The sequence below is a fragment of the Crinia signifera genome, chromosome 2, assembly GCF_055691185.1.
Source record: "Crinia signifera chromosome 2, ASM5569118v1, whole genome shotgun sequence".
In the NCBI taxonomy this organism is placed as follows: Eukaryota; Metazoa; Chordata; class Amphibia; order Anura; family Myobatrachidae; genus Crinia; species Crinia signifera.
The window spans coordinates 374,656,532-374,675,672 of NC_139218.1; the positions used below are offsets into that span (position 1 = coordinate 374,656,532).

Genomic DNA, 19,141 nt, shown 5'->3' on the forward strand with positions numbered 1-19,141 from the left:
ACTTACTTACCCCTGCTATCTTTTAGCAGCCTCTCTCACTAACCTATCCTCACTTTGTTTCACTATATATTTTTTTCAGTCTTGTGTTGCCCTGGGGTCACTCAGCTGCACCATTTTGGGGTGCCCTGAGCCCTAGATTTGTACCTACCAAAATGTTAGGGACTTGCCCGACTAATGAGGTCACCTGGTCGCGGTGGGCAAGCCGTTACTTATGGCCATAACTAAGCGAAGAACCTCGCTAAAAATGCAAAATTTTATTGCAAAAATTTTGAAATTGGGAGTTTAATTTGTGCACCTGCACCTTTGACTTTGTATGCAGTTCTACTGAAAGGTCTCCGCAGGGTCGCACCTCTCAATTGGTGTGCACCCCAGGACCCCACCCCTGTATATCTAATGCCGTGTATTTCCATACACATAAGAAGGCCAGAGACCCCTTCTGCGCCTGGTGGTAGCACCCACGCCCACCTGTCCTATATATTGGTTTTAATTAGGTTCCTGACATTTCTTAGACTGCATGCAGAGCAAGGTGAGACCTGCACAAATGTTTAATGGATTATCTGATGGGGGGGTGCATTTCTGGGTTGTGGGCCCCCCTGGACTGGTGTGGCTGTTTGGCCTCAGGAGCAACACAAATTAACACTTATTTTCATTTTCACTTTCATCTCTATTGTGTGTTTTATTTCAATGTAATTCATTTCTAACCTTTACCTCTCACTACTTCACCTCTCACTACTTTATCTCTCATTTTTTTACCTCTCACTTACTTACCCCTGCTATCTTTTAGCAGCCTCTCTCACTAACCTATCCTCACTTTGTTTCACTATATATTTTTTTCAGTCTTGTGTTGCCCTGGGGTCACTCAGCTGCACCATTATGGGGTGCCCTGAGCCCTAGATTTGTACCTACCAAAATGTTAGGGACTTGCCCGACTAATGAGGTCACCTGGTCGCGGTGGGCAAGCCGTTACTTATGGCCATAACTAAGCGAAGAACCTCGCTAAAAATGCAAAATTTTATTGCAAAAATTTTGAAATTGGGAGTTTAATTTGTGCACCTGCACCTTTGACTTTGTATGCAGTTCTACTGAAAGGTCTCCGCAGGGTCGCACCTCTCAATTGGTGTGCACCCCAGGACCCCACCCCTGTATATCTAATGCCGTGTATTTCCATACACATAAGAAGGCCAGAGACCCCTTCTGCGCCTGGTGGTAGCACCCACGCCCACCTGTCCTATATATTGGTTTTAATTAGGTTCCTGACATTTCTTAGACTGCATGCAGAGCAAGGTGAGACCTGCACAAATGTTTAATGGATTATCTGATGGGGGGGTGCATTTCTGGGTTGTGGGCCCCCCTGGACTGGTGTGGCTGTTTGGCCTCAGGAGCAACACAAATTAACACTTATTTTCATTTTCACTTTAATCTCTATTGTGTGTTTTATTTCAATGTAATTCATTTCTAACCTTTACCTCTCACTACTTCACCTCTCACTACTTTATCTCTCATTTTTTTACCTCTCACTTACTTACCCCTGCTATCTTTTAGCAGCCTCTCTCACTAACCTATCCTCACTTTGTTTCACTATATATTTTTTTCAGTCTTGTGTTGCCCTGGGGTCACTCAGCTGCACCATTTTGGGGTGCCCTGAGCCCTAGATTTGTACCTACCAAAATGTTAGGGACTTGCCCGACTAATGAGGTCACCTGGTCGCGGTGGGCAAGCCGTTACTTATGGCCATAACTAAGCGAAGAACCTCGCTAAAAATGCAAAATTTTATTGCAAAAATTTTGAAATTGGGAGTTTAATTTGTGCACCTGCACCTTTGACTTTGTATGCAGTTCTACTGAAAGGTCTCCGCAGGGTCGCACCTCTCAATTGGTGTGCACCCCAGGACCCCACCCCTGTATATCTAATGCCGTGTATTTCCATACACATAAGAAGGCCAGAGACCCCTTCTGCGCCTGGTGGTAGCACCCACGCCCACCTGTCCTATATATTGGTTTTAATTAGGTTCCTGACATTTCTTAGACTGCATGCAGAGCAAGGTGAGACCTGCACAAATGTTTAATGGATTATCTGATGGGGGGGTGCATTTCTGGGTTGTGGGCCCCCCTGGACTGGTGTGGCTGTTTGGCCTCAGGAGCAACACAAATTAACACTTATTTTCATTTTCACTTTCATCTCTATTGTGTGTTTTATTTCAATGTAATTCATTTCTAACCTTTACCTCTCACTACTTCACCTCTCACTACTTTATCTCTCATTTTTTTACCTCTCACTTACTTACCCCTGCTATCTTTTAGCAGCCTCTCTCACTAACCTATCCTCACTTTGTTTCACTATATATTTTTTTCAGTCTTGTGTTGCCCTGGGGTCACTCAGCTGCACCATTTTGGGGTGCCCTGAGCCCTAGATTTGTACCTACCAAAATGTTAGGGACTTGCCCGACTAATGAGGTCACCTGGTCGCGGTGGGCAAGCCGTTACTTATGGCCATAACTAAGCGAAGAACCTCGCTAAAAATGCTAAATTTTATTGCAAAAATTTTGAAATTGGGAGTTTAATTTGTGCACCTGCACCTTTGACTTTGTATGCAGTTCTACTGAAAGGTCTCCGCAGGGTCGCACCTCTCAATTGGTGTGCACCCCAGGACCCCACCCCTGTATATCTAATGCCGTGTATTTCCATACACATAAGAAGGTCAGAGACCCCTTCTGCGCCTGGTGGTAGCACCCACGCCCACCTGTCCTATATATTGGTTTTAATTAGGTTCCTGACATTTCTTAGACTGCATGCAGAGCAAGGTGAGACCTGCACAAATGTTTAATGGATTATCTGATGGGGGGGTGCATTTCTGGGTTGTGGGCCCCCCTGGACTGGTGTGGCTGTTTGGCCTCAGGAGCAACACAAATTAACACTTATTTTCATTTTCACTTTCATCTCTATTGTGTGTTTTATTTCAATGTAATTCATTTCTAACCTTTACCTCTCACTACTTCACCTCTCACTACTTTATCTCTCATTTTTTTACCTCGCACTTACTTACCCCTGCTATCTTTTAGCAGCCTCTCTCACTAACCTATCCTCACTTTGTTTCACTATATATTTTTTTCAGTCTTGTGTTGCCCTGGGGTCACTCAGCTGCACCATTTTGGGGTGCCCTGAGCCCTAGATTTGTACCTACCAAAATGTTAGGGACTTGCCCGACTAATGAGGTCACCTGGTCGCGGTGGGCAAGCCGTTACTTATGGCCATAACTAAGCGAAGAACCTCGCTAAAAATGCAAAATTTTATTGCAAAAATTTTGAAATTGGGAGTTTAATTTGTGCACCTGCACCTTTGACTTTGTATGCAGTTCTACTGAAAGGTCTCCGCAGGGTCGCACCTCTCAATTGGTGTGCACCCCAGGACCCCACCCCTGTATATCTAATGCCGTGTATTTCCATACACATAAGAAGGCCAGAGACCCCTTCTGCGCCTGGTGGTAGCACCCACGCCCACCTGTCCTATATATTGGTTTTAATTAGGTTCCTGACATTTCTTAGACTGCATGCAGAGCAAGGTGAGACCTGCACAAATGTTTAATGGATTATCTGATGGGGGGTGCATTTCTGGGTTGTGGGCCCCCCTGGACTGGTGTGGCTGTTTGGCCTCAGGAGCAACACAAATTAACACTTATTTTCATTTTCACTTTCATCTCTATTGTGTGTTTTATTTCAATGTAATTAATTTCTAACCTTTACCTCTCACTACTTCACCTCTCACTACTTTATCTCTCATTTTTTTACCTCTCACTTACTTACCCCTGCTATCTTTTAGCAGCCTCTCTCACTAACCTATCCTCACTTTGTTTCACTATATATTTTTTTCAGTCTTGTGTTGCCCTGGGGTCACTCAGCTGCACCATTTTGGGGTGCCCTGAGCCCTAGATTTGTACCTACCAAAATGTTAGGGACTTGCCCGACTAATGAGGTCACCTGGTCGCGGTGGGCAAGCCGTTACTTATGGCCATAACTAAGCGAAGAACCTCGCTAAAAATGCAAAATTTTATTGCAAAAATTTTGAAATTGGGAGTTTAATTTGTGCACCTGCACCTTTGACTTTGTATGCAGTTCTACTGAAAGGTCTCCGCAGGGTCGCACCTCTCAATTGGTGTGCACCCCAGGACCCCACCCCTGTATATCTAATGCCGTGTATTTCCATACACATAAGAAGGCCAGAGACCCCTTCTGCGCCTGGTGGTAGCACCCACGCCCACCTGTCCTATATATTGGTTTTAATTAGGTTCCTGACATTTCTTAGACTGCATGCAGAGCAAGGTGAGACCTGCACAAATGTTTAATGGATTATCTGATGGGGGGGTGCATTTCTGGGTTGTGGGCCCCCCTGGACTGGTGTGGCTGTTTGGCCTCAGGAGCAACACAAATTAACACTTATTTTCATTTTCACTTTCATCTCTATTGTGTGTTTTATTTCAATGTAATTCATTTCTAACCTTTACCTCTCACTACTTCACCTCTCACTACTTTATCTCTCATTTTTTTACCTCTCACTTACTTACCCCTGCTATCTTTTAGCAGCCTCTCTCACTAACCTATCCTCACTTTGTTTCACTATATATTTTTTTCAGTCTTGTGTTGCCCTGGGGTCACTCAGCTGCACCATTTTGGGGTGCCCTGAGCCCTAGATTTGTACCTACCAAAATGTTAGGGACTTGCCCGACTAATGAGGTCACCTGGTCGCGGTGGGCAAGCCGTTACTTATGGCCATAACTAAGCGAAGAACCTCGCTAAAAATGCAAAATTTTATTGCAAAAATTTTGAAATTGGGAGTTTAATTTGTGCACCTGCACCTTTGACTTTGTATGCAGTTCTACTGAAAGGTCTCCGCAGGGTCGCACCTCTCAATTGGTGTGCACCCCAGGACCCCACCCCTCTACTTCTCCACTGGCCTGCTTCTCCACTCTGCACTGCTTGATACATCTGCCCCTAAGTATCTTAATTGCCCTCTGGCAGTGCACCCTAGATCATACCTCCCAAAATCAGAGTCAGGACAGCACAAGCAATGTGGGAGGGGCTTTGGAACATTACATCTACCACAAGCCACGCCCCCATTTGCCCTTATGGCGGGCACATGTCCAGGTGCTCCCAAGCTACTATAATGCCCCCCCAACCCTTGGTCTCCCATGAATAGACTCTGCAGGCATACTGAGCAGAGCAGCGAGTGACAGAGGGACACCCAACTGCCCTCATCCCCCCCCCCCCCCCCTCAGTGGGTCACTGCTGCCTGTAGGTGGGACAGTCCTAAGCGGTATGGGTCATTGGGTTGACCCATATTAGGTCGACCACAGGAGGTCTACATGGCTTAGGTCGAAACACATGATTGGTTGGAAGGTTGACATTAGCATTATGTCGACAATGACTAGGTCGACAGTCAAAAGGTCAACATGAGTGTTTCATGTTTTTTCTCCCAATGCCGACATAGTCAACATGGACACCATCAAAGTGAACCATGTCCCCTCGCAGGGCTCGCTGCGCTCACCGAGCTTCACGCACAGTGTGTCACTATGCTTGGTATACTATTTTTTTCCCCTCAACGCCCTAGTGGATGGTAGGTACTGCCTGTCGGCACATGTCTCGGGGTTGCCGACTTTAAGAATCTCCTCTCCGGGAGAAGCCCAGAAAGGAGACTTTCAGCAGCAGTTCTGGGGGCGGGGCTTGAGAGTGGCGTGATTAAGCCCCACCCCCTGGATGCAAAATAGCCAAATTTGCGGATCTCTGTGGAGGGGGTAGGGTTAAAATGACGCGATTGTGACATTTTAACTCCGCCCCCTCCTCTGAGACCCGTGAATTGCGGCATTCAAATGCCTACGTCGGTGGAAGACGGTGCAGTGGGGGTCTCCCTGAATCTGGGAGGGTTGTCCACCTTTCCGGGGGGCCGGGAAAGAGACCCGATTTTCGGGAGACTCCCGGCCATTCCGGGAGGGTAGGCAACCCTGACATGTCTGCAAAAAAAATCATGAAAAACTCATTACGACCTTTTGACTGTTGACCTAGCCATTGTCGACCTATTGCTTCTGTCGACCTTCCAACCCTGTCAACCTTAACCATGTCAAGCTATGTCATGTGTCAACATAAGCAGCGTCCACCTTCAGTGGTTGACCTAATGCATGTCAAATGAATATGGGTCGACCTAATGACCTTATACAGTCCTAAAAAAAATCAGTTGGGGCAGTATGGCCTAGGTTACTGTCTTATGTACACTTTCTGTTGTACATCGCAGTGTATTCCATTTGTCTATGCTCAGTATAGCAGAAAAACACATTTGCGTCTGTACTGTAAAAGCTGGGGTTAGTTTTGTACCCGCCTAAATTTACACTCAATCCTCTAAGAGAAGTGTAAATAGGTTACACGAGGGGAAAAGAAGCCAAACGACATTTCTCAGTACACCTCATTACCCCCCCAATGCAGAACACACTCTGAGATGATATTTTTATTCAAATTCCCAACTGTAAAACAGCCAAATAAGTAGTATAATTATCCGTGATTGGGAAACATTCAAATCGGGACATGCTGCAAGCTTACATTCTACGGTTAGCGTCCGTACAATTACACAGTATATTTTCCCAAGTATTGAATATTATGCCCTTTTATTACTTTGCCCATTTATATTGTGGCAGTGACTGCTTGCTCTTTAAATTTGCAGTACATAAAATCCATTTTTGCTGTAAACCATGCTAATGATTAAATACACACCATTAAATTAAGATTAACATTTTGCAAACATTTACTACATTTTGTGCGATGTGTTTTTTTATGTTATTCAGGCCATTAAACAATACATTTGTTTCATAATTTTTATTCTCTTGAGGCCTAGGTAGTCTGGGACTCTAATTACCCGGGCCCAGGCTTGCTGGAGGGGCCCGGCATACCTCTCGGCTGCCCTACTGCAGACAATGTAGAACTAAAAATTCCAGTATGACCTACACATCTCTGGTACAAGCCTAGACCCTTAGGGGTAAATTTACTGAGATAGGAGTTCTATTGAAGATGGAATGTTGCCCATAGCAACCAATCAGAGTCTAAAGATCCGGTTGGTATCTGATTACAGATGGAGCACCTCTAGTTCTTACTCAGGGATCTCCGGCGCAGAGGCACTGCATCTGGCTGCATGCGTGTCCCAGCTTCCAGACGGTGCCGCTGCGGGACCCTGCCCGTCTCCACTTCAGGGAGACGGGCAGGGATAGGGGGGACGGAGGGGTTATGAGAGGCACCGGGGAAGGTGGTGGAGAAAGCTACATAGCCACGTGGCTATCGCGAGCGTCTCATGCCGGCGATAGAGTCGCCAACCCCTGCAAGAAAGAAGCTGGCTCCATCTGTGTATAGGACATGCCCACAAGATGTTACAATACCAGGGGTGGACTTTGATAGCAAGAACCAGATCTGATGACTCCGGTATATATGTATATATGATTCATTTCCAGTCTTTATATGATTTTGTCTAGATTATATACAACCTTCTGAGGAAACAGCCTAATAGGATAGCGGAGAAACGCGTCAAGGGAACTCCTGCACCCTGTTAATTGACCAGCCAGCACGCTTGTACAATTCATCTGCTGACGGCACCCTCCCTCCACACAGCAGCTGCAGGACAGACCGATTCAGCCGCTCGCTGCTGCTTTGATCAGCGGCTACTATTGATACATCTGCCGGGACATATGAGGATAGCATAATGCTGTCTTCCCCGTTAGCACTGAACAGGAATCTCACCAGAACATGGCCGACTTCACAAGCAGACGAGCACATTCTGCTGAGAACGGCCTGGAATTGACAAGCTCCCGGTGACAGCTGGCCAATTCCCGGCCACTGCTCATGGCCACGCCCCCCTCTTGGCGCTCGGCAGGCGGGACATTGAATCCCGCCTGCAAAATCCTGGTCGAGCCGGCTGAGAACGGGACAGGGTCACGGCTGTCGGGCCAGCCCGACAGTCGTGCAGAGCCGGCCCTAGCCTAAATGACGCCCTAGGCAAGATTTTGGCTGGTGTCCCCTAACACCGCCATTTGTTACACATCTGACCCTGCTCCCCTTTCCCAGCACCATCAACCCTCATCATAGCAGTCATCATTTTGGTGCTCCTACCCGCAATATTTTAAATAGAAACAGTGCACACATTCGGTGCGCAGCCCAAACAGGGGTGTGTTCTTGCTGGGAAGGGGCATGGTCTCCCAATAGTACCCCCAATTCAAATTATGCCACACAGTAGTTCCACTTTATTCACATTATATCATGCGATGGTGTCCCTTATTCACGTTACATCACACAGCAGTACCACTTTACGTACATTACTCCTCACATTATTCACATTATACTATCAGAAAAAAATCCTGAGAAAATATTGTATTTTAACCCCTTCCTGACAGAGCCAGTTTTTGCGTTCCTGACAGAGCCATTTTTTTCAAATCTGACATGTTTCACTTAAGTGGGGATAACTTTTTTTTGCTTTAACTTATCCCAGTGATTTTGAGACTGTTTTCTCGTGACACATTGTACTTCAAGTTAGTGGTAAATTTGGGTCGATACAGTCTGTGTTTTTTTGTGAAAAATACCAAAATGTCGTGAAAAAATGGAAAATTTTGCAATTTGCAAAATGTCACATTTTCTGCTTGTGAGACAAATAAACATACCACTCAAAATAGTTAATAACTAACAAAGACCATATGTCTACTTTATGTTGCAATCATTATTTCAACCTCCTTTTCATTTTTTTGGACACTAGGAGGCTTCAAATATGAATAGCAAATTCTCAAATTTTCAAGAAAATTTCAAACTCTGATTTTTTTAGGGACCAGGTCAGTTATGATGTGACTTTGAGTGACTTGTATGTGAGACACCCCCATAAATGATGCCATTTCAAAAACTGCACCCCTCACAGTATTCAAAACAGCATTTTGGAAGTTTGTTAACCCTTTAGGTGTTTCACAGGAATTAAAAGAAAGTGTAGGTGAAATTTCAAAATTTCATTTTTTTTTGCAGATTTGCAATTTTAATACATTTTTCTAAGGAACACAGTAGATTTTACTAGAGAAATGTGACTAAAAATTGATTCCCCCAATTCTTTGGTTTTCATAAATATCCTATATGTGGCCCTAGTGTGCACGGTGACCAAACCACAGGCTTCATAATAGAAGGAGCACCTACTTGATTTTGGAGCCTCCTTTTTATGAGATTATTTTTTAGGCACAATGTAGGTTTCTAGGCACCATAAGATGCTAAAAGTTAGGTACCCCCCCACAAGTGACCCCATTTTGCAAACTACACCCTTCAGGGAATTCATCTAGGGGTATAGTGTACATTTCAAACCCCCAGGGGTTTCACCAATTGTGGTACAACTGGGCAGTGAAAATGAAAAAAATTAATTTTTCATTTTCACAGCTCAGTTGTATCAAAATTGGTGAAACCCCGGGGGGTTTGAAATGTACACTATACCCCTTGATGAATTCCCTGAAGGGTGTAGTTTGCAAAATGGGGTCACTTGTGGGGGGGTTCCACTGTATGGGTGTTTCGGGGGTCATTCAACCAGAATCTGTGCTGCAAAATCCAAAAATCACTCCTTCCCTTCTGAGTCCTGCCATGCACCCAACTGGTATTTTTTGGTCACACATGAGGCATTGCCGTACTCGGGAGAAATTGGGGCACAGATTTTGGGGTGCTTTGTCTCCTTCATTCCTTGTGAAAATGAAAAATTTTGAGCCAAATCTGCATTTTTGTGTAAAAAAATGTAATTTTTTACAGAAAAATGCAGTTCTGGCTCAAAATTTTTTATTTTCACAAGGAATGAAGGACACAAAGCACCCCAAAATCTGTGCCCCAATTTCTCCTGAGTACGGCAATGCCTCACGTGTGACCAAAAAATACCAGTTGGGTGCATGGCAGGACTCAGAAGGGAAGGAGTGATTTTTGGTGGTGGAATGAATGGTGGGTGCTATGTCGCATTAGCAAGACCCCCGAAGCACCAATACAGTGGAACCCCCCCACAAGTGACCCCATTTTAGTCACCAGCTTTGGGAGGGGGGCTGGCGCTGCGGCTGGCGGGGGGGTGGGAGGGGTGCTGGTGCTGCGGCAGCCGGGTGGGTGGGTGGGAGGGAGGGAGGGGGGCTGCCGGGTGGGAGGGGGGGGGGGGCTGGCGATCGGTGCGGTATATACACACACACACACACACACACACACACACACACACACACACACACACACACACACACACACACACACACACACACACACACACACACACACACACACACACACATATATATATATATATATATATATATATATATATATATATGTGTGTATATATATATATATATATATATATATATATATATATATATGTGTGTATATATATATATATATATATATATATATACATATATACACACACATATATATATATATATATATATATATATATATATATATATATATAAATATATATATGTGTGTGTATATATATATATATATATATATATATATATATATATATATATATATATATATATATATATAGTTTTTCAGTGCATATATTTATTTTTTTTACTTTTTCTGCAGCTTGATGCTGCTGCTGCTGCTGCGGGGGGGAGGGGGGAGGAGGTCAGCGCTGCGTGCGCTTCAGACGCTCCGGGGGAGCCGGGGGAGCTGCTGCTGCTGCCGGGTGAGTGCCCGGCGGGTTGGAGGGGGGGCTGCACATCGGAGGTGATCGGTGCTGTACTTGACAGCACCGATCACCACCGATCCCTGTGTTACCGAGCGGCTTAGCCGCCGGTGACACAGGAAACGCTGTGAATGGCTGTTCAGATTTGAACAGCCAATCACAGCGATCGCCGACCGGGGGGGGCACCCCTGCCCCCCCTGGGCGGCGAGGGGGGATGTCTGCTGTCAGGGACAGCAGACATCACCTAACTGTCACTGCGTCTCTAGACGCAGTGACAGTTAGAAGTCATGACGTACATGTACGTCAAATGTCGGGAAGTCCTTCCCGACCATGACGTACATGTACGTCAAATGTCGGGAAGGGGTTAAGCACCTCCATGGCCACACTGCAACCCAGCACAAAGCAGTGTGTGCTTGGCAGAGGAGAAGAGCTGCAGCTGCTGCTTAAGGGGAGGGGGCCCGGGGCCCCGGTGGGCCCTTCCATCAGACTTTGACCTGGGTAATTTGTACCCTCTACCCCTTTCTCTCGGCACCCCTGATAATACCACACAGTAATGCCCCTTACACATGACACACATTATTAATGTACTTATAACCATAATGCCCCTTACACATTATGCAACCTTTATTAATGCCCTTCATACACATAATGACACACATAATGCCCCTTACACATATGTTGCACATTATTAATGCCCTTATACACATGACACACATAATGCCCATTACACATATGTTGCACATTATTAATACCCTTATACACATGACACACATAATGCATGTTACACATATGTCACACATTATTAATGCACTTATACACATGACACACATAATGCCCCTTACACATATGCCGAACACTATTGCAAAACCAACCCACCCGCAAACAGCACTCGCACAGCCTCTAACACTGTGACCTCTGCCTCTGCTTGGATACAGATGTTTCCTCATACATCTTGACTCAATAAGCCATGCAGCTCCTGGCCAGTTCTGCTAACATTGAGTGCATTTTTTGCTGAAGATTCCTCTTATTTGCATTGTTATGTGACCAGGAAACACAAGGAGCTTCCGGTGATTTAAATGATATGCAGCATGCCTATATTCTGTGTGCGACTGTGGCTGTACCTGCATACAGAATGCTATGTTACAGTGATTTCCATAATTACACTATTTCATATGCAGATACAGCCTCATTCACACACAGAATACAGGCATGCTGCATATCATTTTAATCAGCAGAAGCTGCTGATGCCTCTAGGCATTCTAAATGCCCTAGGCAATTGCCTACTTTGCCTATGCCTAAGGCCGGCTCTGCAGTCGTGACCCAGCATTGAATGCCCCCGGGTACTGTGCATATCATTGCCATGGCACAAAAGTTCATTATCAACAAGGCGGTGAGACCACAAATGAGTGCTATGATCCTGTGGGTTGCGTTCAACTGCAAATTGCACTACAAGGCCCAGTCATGCCAGAAGATTTTCTCTTTTGTTACTTAAAAATCAGTCTCAGCTGAGGATGTCATTTTGCTTTACCTTTATTTTACAATGAGAGTAGGAACCCCCTGTTCCTCCAGAGCAGCTTAGCTCACCACGTGGTAATGTGCCAAGTTAGGTGGCCGGGCCGAGGACAGCATTCACGGTATATGCACGTAACTCCTATTTTGCAGACACTTCTACTGCTGGAAAGGCTGTGACCCTATAATACTGAAAAAGGTTTGGTTTTTAAGTAGAGAAACACTGAGCTATTGAATCCTCAGCCTCTCATCTCAGTCTCACAGACGGATATGAAAGGAACCGTTTCTGTAGCTTTTCCACCTTTTTCTTTTTCTTACTCAGTCAACTCTTTCATGAAAAGAAATGACAGGAGCAGTCATCAAACCGGAAACTTCATTCCTCCTCTCCTTCTGTGATTTTAAAGCGTATCAACCCTCCCAAAAATGATGCCATCGTTCACTGTCAAATGAAATTCACAACATGAAACGAGGATTTTATTCTGGTTTCCCAGGTAAACAGACGCGTTAAGGTCTGCCTGGAGCCTCCGTGTCACATATCAACACCTTCTATTTTTATCTGGAAATAAATGTCGCCGGAGGGGTTTCATTGTCCTGCTAGCCTTATTCTAGAGGTGTAATGTGGAACTGTGAAGAGCCGCAGACAGCTTGTCAGTCAGAGTCTTGGTTTCGACAAAGGAAACACATTGCAATCAGAATATTCTAATGTTCCATTGCTTCCTGTCAGGTGAGCTGGGTCTCTCATCTCTGAAGAGAAGAAGACTTCTGTGAATGCCATCAAGGGCAGTAATACAAGGAATAATAGACAATCTCTAAAGAGAAGAAGACTTCTGTGAATGCCATCAAGGGCAGTAATACAAGGAATAATAGACAATCTCTAAAGAGAAGAAGACTTCTGTGAATGCCATCAAGGGCATTAATACAAGGAATAATAGAATGAATTTAGGGGCCGGTTCTGGATCCGAATCCGGCCCCTTCCCCGATGTTAAGATTTTTGCAGGCGTATTTCCATGCATGTGAAAACCACGACAGTGAGTTATTCACAGCGTGGAGGAAGGGATGTGGGCGGTGATGGCACTGGGCCATGGAAACGCCCACATCCCTCACATTTTTATGGTCATCCCCATGAAAATGCTGGGCATTCCCATGGGTACGTGGGTGGGCCGTTGTCACAGGACATCAGCTGCCCGCCCTGTCTTCATCCCGGCGCCCGCCAATAAAAGTCAGGTTTGGCCACCCCTTTTGTAGAAGATGCAAAATAAATAAGTAGATTCTGATTGGTTGCCTATAGTAACACCCCTTCTTTAATAGAAGTCCCATTTTAGTAAATACAGTATACCCAAATGGATTTGCCCCCCTGGATAATTATAGCGTGACATTTGGGCTTGTGCTTACATTTATCCCTAACTGTTCTCATTGCTCCATTGAGGCTGTTTTTCGTAATAAAACCCCATCCTGCACTGATGAGCCTAATACAGGCAACACATACTCAGCCCGCGCTGCTGTCTGCTATACTCTGCAGACAGCAGCGGCGGTAGCAAAGGAGGTGAATGGATGCCTGTGTGCGGCATCCATTCACCTCCCAGACGATGGCTGGGGGGCTGGGGGTAGCCCAGCAGCTTACCTTGATGCTGGGCTGCCCCCAGCACGGCGATCAGCGGTCCCGGCGTGGATGACTGCGGTCCCGGCGCTTGGAGATGATGTCATCTCCAAGCGCCGCCTCCGTCTACACTGCGGGTGGGCACCGCAGTGTAAATTTCGGATCCGACCCAGCTTGGATCCTTCTTCCAAATGCCGGGTCGGATCCGGAATTTTTGGTGTAAGTCAATATTGTCTAGCATAGCTTGCTGGGCATACATAGACTGTGCAGGCCAGGCAATTTTAACTAGATCATAGACTATCATTACTTAGACAGAATCGCTTAGTCAAAATCTCTCTTAAAATTGTTTAGTCAAAATTGTCCATTAGCCAATATCTTACCATGTATACAGGGCTTAAGCCTGTGCCATGGTTTAAAAACCCAATTGGTACTGTCAATGGGATTCCTCAGGAGTCTATTCACCTAAACTGGATGGATTTATTTACTCTTTGTCCCTTTAAACATTTCTCAAACTGTCTGCATTGTTTGGGCGAGCAGTAATCTTTTATTATTGTCTTACAGACTGTAGAATTTTAGTCATTTCTCTTGAAGGCCGAGAAGCTAAAACCAGTCCCTGAGATATGTGTAGCGAGGAAAGGAAAGTATACCGCAGACATCATAGACCATATCTGACAGATCAATCATTAAATTCAGATCTTCAATGCATTTTCTGCTCTCAGCTGTTGTGACTCTCCATATTAATGCTCTGTGTACTCTTGCTACAGTATGTTTTTCTTTTTTTCCTTTCAGAAACAAGTTAAGAACTCAGAAGATAATATAATCCAAACAATACGAGGGAGAATAAAGAGCTTGTGATGCAATTTCACTAAACAGAACATGTATCGGAAAATATTGCAGAAGGATTAGCTACGTGGGAGCGGCGGGTGCGATGCCAGGGCCAGGAGACCAGCAGTGGCATCTCTCTGAATAGAACCCAGACAGGGGTAGAGCAGGGCGGCTTCTAGAGAGGAGGAGGCCTGTGTGCAGACTGCATCCTCTCTACCCACCTGCAATGTAGAATCTGGGCATACAGGGCACTAAGAGACCATAACACTGTCCCAGTGTCTACTGCCCATGCACGTGGCCATTTTCCCAGTAATTTTGTTAGAGTTGCAGGGAGCAGGGTGTCACTGGACCAGGCAGCACAGCAGGAGGCTGCCGAACATCATGTGCGGGGACGGCAGTGGTCGTGCGAGGCAGCGTGGGATGCGTTAAGATGCCGGTATTGCTGGCTTCTATGAAGTATCGCCAGCAATACCCCCCCCCCCCCCCCCAGCAAGCGGAACCCCACCATGCAGGTTTTCCATACCAAAATGGGGTAAAACCCCAGTAACATGGTTTTTAGCGCATTTTTACTTTAGTGCATCCTGCCCTATATATGTGTGAAAAGCCAGGAAAATGGTAACTGCACCATTTACCCGGTGATTTACTCACCGCCCTAATCCTTCCCTTCCCCCAGCCTTACTTTCCCCCTCCCACAGACTAACCCTCCTTCCTGGTAGTACCTAACCCCCCCCCCACCCCCAGACTAACCCTCCCCATTAGTCCCTAACCGTACCCCTCCCACACACACAGTCACTTCCTAACCCCACCCGCAGCCTATCCCTCCCCACTTAGTGCCTAACCCTCAGTTTTAGTGTCTATCCCTACCCCAACCCTAACCCTAGGGTCGGGACTCCAGCATCAACATCTCCACTGATATTGGGATTCTGCTGCTGGTGTTGTGGCTGCTATTTGGGATTCCAACGCTGGGATTTCGACCGTCACCATCCTGAATGCATGCCCCCCCCGCCAACCGAATCCTCGCACTAGCATGCAAGTAGGCTTACACATCTGCTCGCATGCGGAAATCATTCGATGGTCGTTCCCCATCAAATAATTTCTACAGCCTTCGCTCTGAAAAGTAAGTCTATACTTATTTTTCAGATGCCCCCTAACCGCCGAATTGGGGGCGGGCACTGATGTCATGTGACGTCAGCCACCTGCCCCAAGCAAGGAGAGCAATGCTAACACAGGTACAGTATTTTATCTAAGTGATTGCACTAGCGGACAATGGGGGTTATAATGGTTGATTCGAGTCCACCAAACCCCGCTCAGCGAATGCCGGGCCGCCAGCCCTTGCAGTGTGTGTTGGTGCGCAACGGCTGAGAATGTTTGTTCAACATAAACGTCCATTCGCAGGCTGCGGGGGATGGTCGGCAACCATCAAATAATGGCGACTGTGCATGCATATAAAAATGACTCTTAAGTCACTTACATATGCGTGGACGCTCGGGAGAAAGTGGGCGTTCAGCTGACATCCGGTGATGTCAGCTGGCTGCCCCTGCACCTGGGTCATCAGGGCATTTGCATGAGAACGTCCAGCGCAGACGCAAAACATTGGACCAGAATATGGCAGGCGATGATACAGAGGGGGGCGAATGGGGCAATCGCCACCCCTAGGAAAAGTCTATATGTGCCCCTGAAGTCTGCGTAGCACACAAGTTCCCTGCAGCCTGGAGTGGCCAGCCCCGCCCGGCGAATGTCATCCAGGCAGCCGCAGGACGTCAGCAGCTGGGTGTCAGCAAGGTGGCCACAGCACACGCAGCCTGTATCAGCCATCCCTGCACAGTGAGTGTCAGCCAGGATGCTGCAGCAATTCAGCGGCCAGGTGTTAGCAAGGCAGCCGTAGCACACAAGATCCCAGCGGCCCGGAGCAGCCAGCCCTGCTCGGCGAGTGTCAGTGGTCTGGTGTCAGCCAGGCAGCACACAAGCTCCTGACTGCCCGCAGCTGCCAGCCCCAGCACCATGTGATGAGTGTAATCCATTGAGGGCCCCTGGGGAGAAGAATAAATTGGGTGAATATCTATTAACAGAGCACAGGTAGGAAGGAATTCTCGGCTCCCTAATACAGTAATACAGTTCAATAGATTTGTCATGTTTATTGTATGATACAGGATAGGGAAGCAGGCGCAGATACAGAGGGTGTAACAGGGCTCAGTGTATGGGGCAGGGTTGCCTACCCTCCCAGAATGGCCGGGAGGGTCCTGGAAATCGGGTCCCCCGGAAAGGGGGGCAACCCTCCCGCATAAACCCCAATCTCCCGCGATCCGCCCCTTGGCGGGGGGGTCCGTGGGTAAAATTACACGATCGCTTCATTTTAACCCCGCCCCCCCCCCCCCCCCGCAGTGCAATGCCTGAAATACCGGCATTGCACGGCAGGGGGCGTGGCTAAAATGATGCGATCACTGTAGGGGGGCCCCCAACAGGAAAGCCCATCTGTGGCTCCGCCCCCAATCTGCCTCTTTTTAACTCCCGCAATGGCCCCGCCCCCTGCATAACAGAGCTGGCTGCCCTCTCCCGGAAGGCAGCCAGCAAAAGTCGGCAAGTATGGTATGGGGGTGATCTCTGGGATCTTGCATAGCTCTGGTTAATTGCAACTGTTATGGAAGGGGGTGGGATCTGGACTGGGAAAGGGAGGAGTCGGACTGGGAAGAGGAGGGTTAAAATAAAAGAGCAAACCGCTATTTACTGTTTTTTTCTTTCTTTTTGGTTTCAGAAATGTTCTTTATTCAGAATTCTGGATTCTTCATACCGTACCTATAGTGCAGTTGTCCCATCACCTTAATAACTGTACCGAGTCCCATAGTTGCATGGCAGATACAGCAGTGCGACAGGAGAACACAGTGACATCTCTCTTTGAATAAAACGCTGAGACTGTTTGCCTCCCCATCACCATCGATAACTGAATATATGGATTCTCCCCCCAAAAATGAAATAGTGTCTGACCGCATTGATTTATTCTCCGAACTGCTAAATGGAACACTGCACAAAGCAGACGAACGATCTGTTCCCGGCGCTGAAATGAAAGAGGCTTTTTATGAAAGCTAAGGAAAAGTGTGAATTGTATTTCTGAATGTTTCTCTGCGTTCCTGCTAGAACACTGCTCCCTTATTTACCTGGCTTTGTTACTTTACACAATATGAAAAATAAACGGTACAAAACAAAATGCAGCTCTGTAAGGACGGGCAAGCGTGATAATCGTAAAGCACGTAAACATAAGTATAATAAATAAATGCATACATATGCAGTCACAATTACAGGCGGTAGCATACAGGCACTCTCAGGATCACAGACTTTTGCAAAAGCTCCAGTGGTTCCTACAATAGCCCACCCTCCGGCCTATCACCATCAAGAGCAAGGTGACTCTGTCCTGGAAACCCTTATTAGGAAACCCCAGTTGCTGCTGATAGACACCCGGGTTTGTTACTGCTCTAAAACCTGGCTTGGATCCTCCACATTCATTTTATGTGGGGGAATGCTGACTCAATACCATAATACCAAGAATAGATATGGAAGTGTTCCTCTGGCGCTTTTAATTCAAAATAATAACGTCTTTCCTTTTCAAAAAGGTATTACCCAAAAAGGAACATAGAAAAAGGTGCATATAGTGTAATACTGTGCGACTTTAACATAGAATCACACATACAAATATTCAGGGGATCCGTACCAAAGGTAATGGTCTACTTAGGGAGTAGACATTCACGTTTAATGGAGGGACAAACTTCTGTCACATACGGCGTTAAGATTCCTCCACATCCAAGGGTAATCACTCAGATAGGAAATTTAAAGTAAAACACCATCATAGTGTAATACAATTTAATATTTTTAAAACAACATGGTACAGAGGTACAAGAAAAATGGACTCTCTCCCAACGTTTTTGCCCACAAATAAATGAAGACAAAAAAGCGTACGTATGTTTCTCCACACAGGCGCCCCTGGAGGTGCTGTAAGGAAGGTTATAGTCCAAAGAAAAGTCTCTCTGTGATCCACAAATACTGACCGGTTTCAACACTGTGCAGTGTCTTTTTGAAGGTAAATTGTTGTTTCAATTGTTTGGGAGTGGGACCTTAGACTGCTTAATTAGCGCATTATTTATTGGTTCATAAACCATACCTCCCAACTTTGCGTCCTCAGCAGTTGGGACACCCAGAAGCGCGCCTCCGTCGTGGCAAAATTTGTGGGGGCATGGCCTAATTTTCAGGGGCATGGCCTATGGCCTGTACTCGTGGCTCCCATTTTCACCATTTTCATCATTGTGGGGGCATGCCCAGCAGCTCCGTGAGCTGCTGGACATGCCCCCAGCCCCCTCGGCAGCAGGAATAGCGTCTATTCAAGGTGACAGGGGGGACTCCCAACTGCGCCCCCCCGCCGCGGTACACTGCCGGCCGCGGGAGGGACACGGGAATGTCCCAAAAAATCGGGACGTTCCCGCGATAGGCGGGACAGTTGGGAGGTATGCATAAACCA

General features: G+C 46.5%; 1 protein-coding gene across 1 annotated transcript in view; it reads right to left on the reverse strand.

Annotated features, from left to right (window-relative positions):
- CNTN5 (contactin 5) overlaps positions 1 to 19,141 on the reverse strand; it is a 1,198,205-nt gene that overhangs the window by 388,025 nt on the left and 791,039 nt on the right. The window lies entirely within an intron of this gene.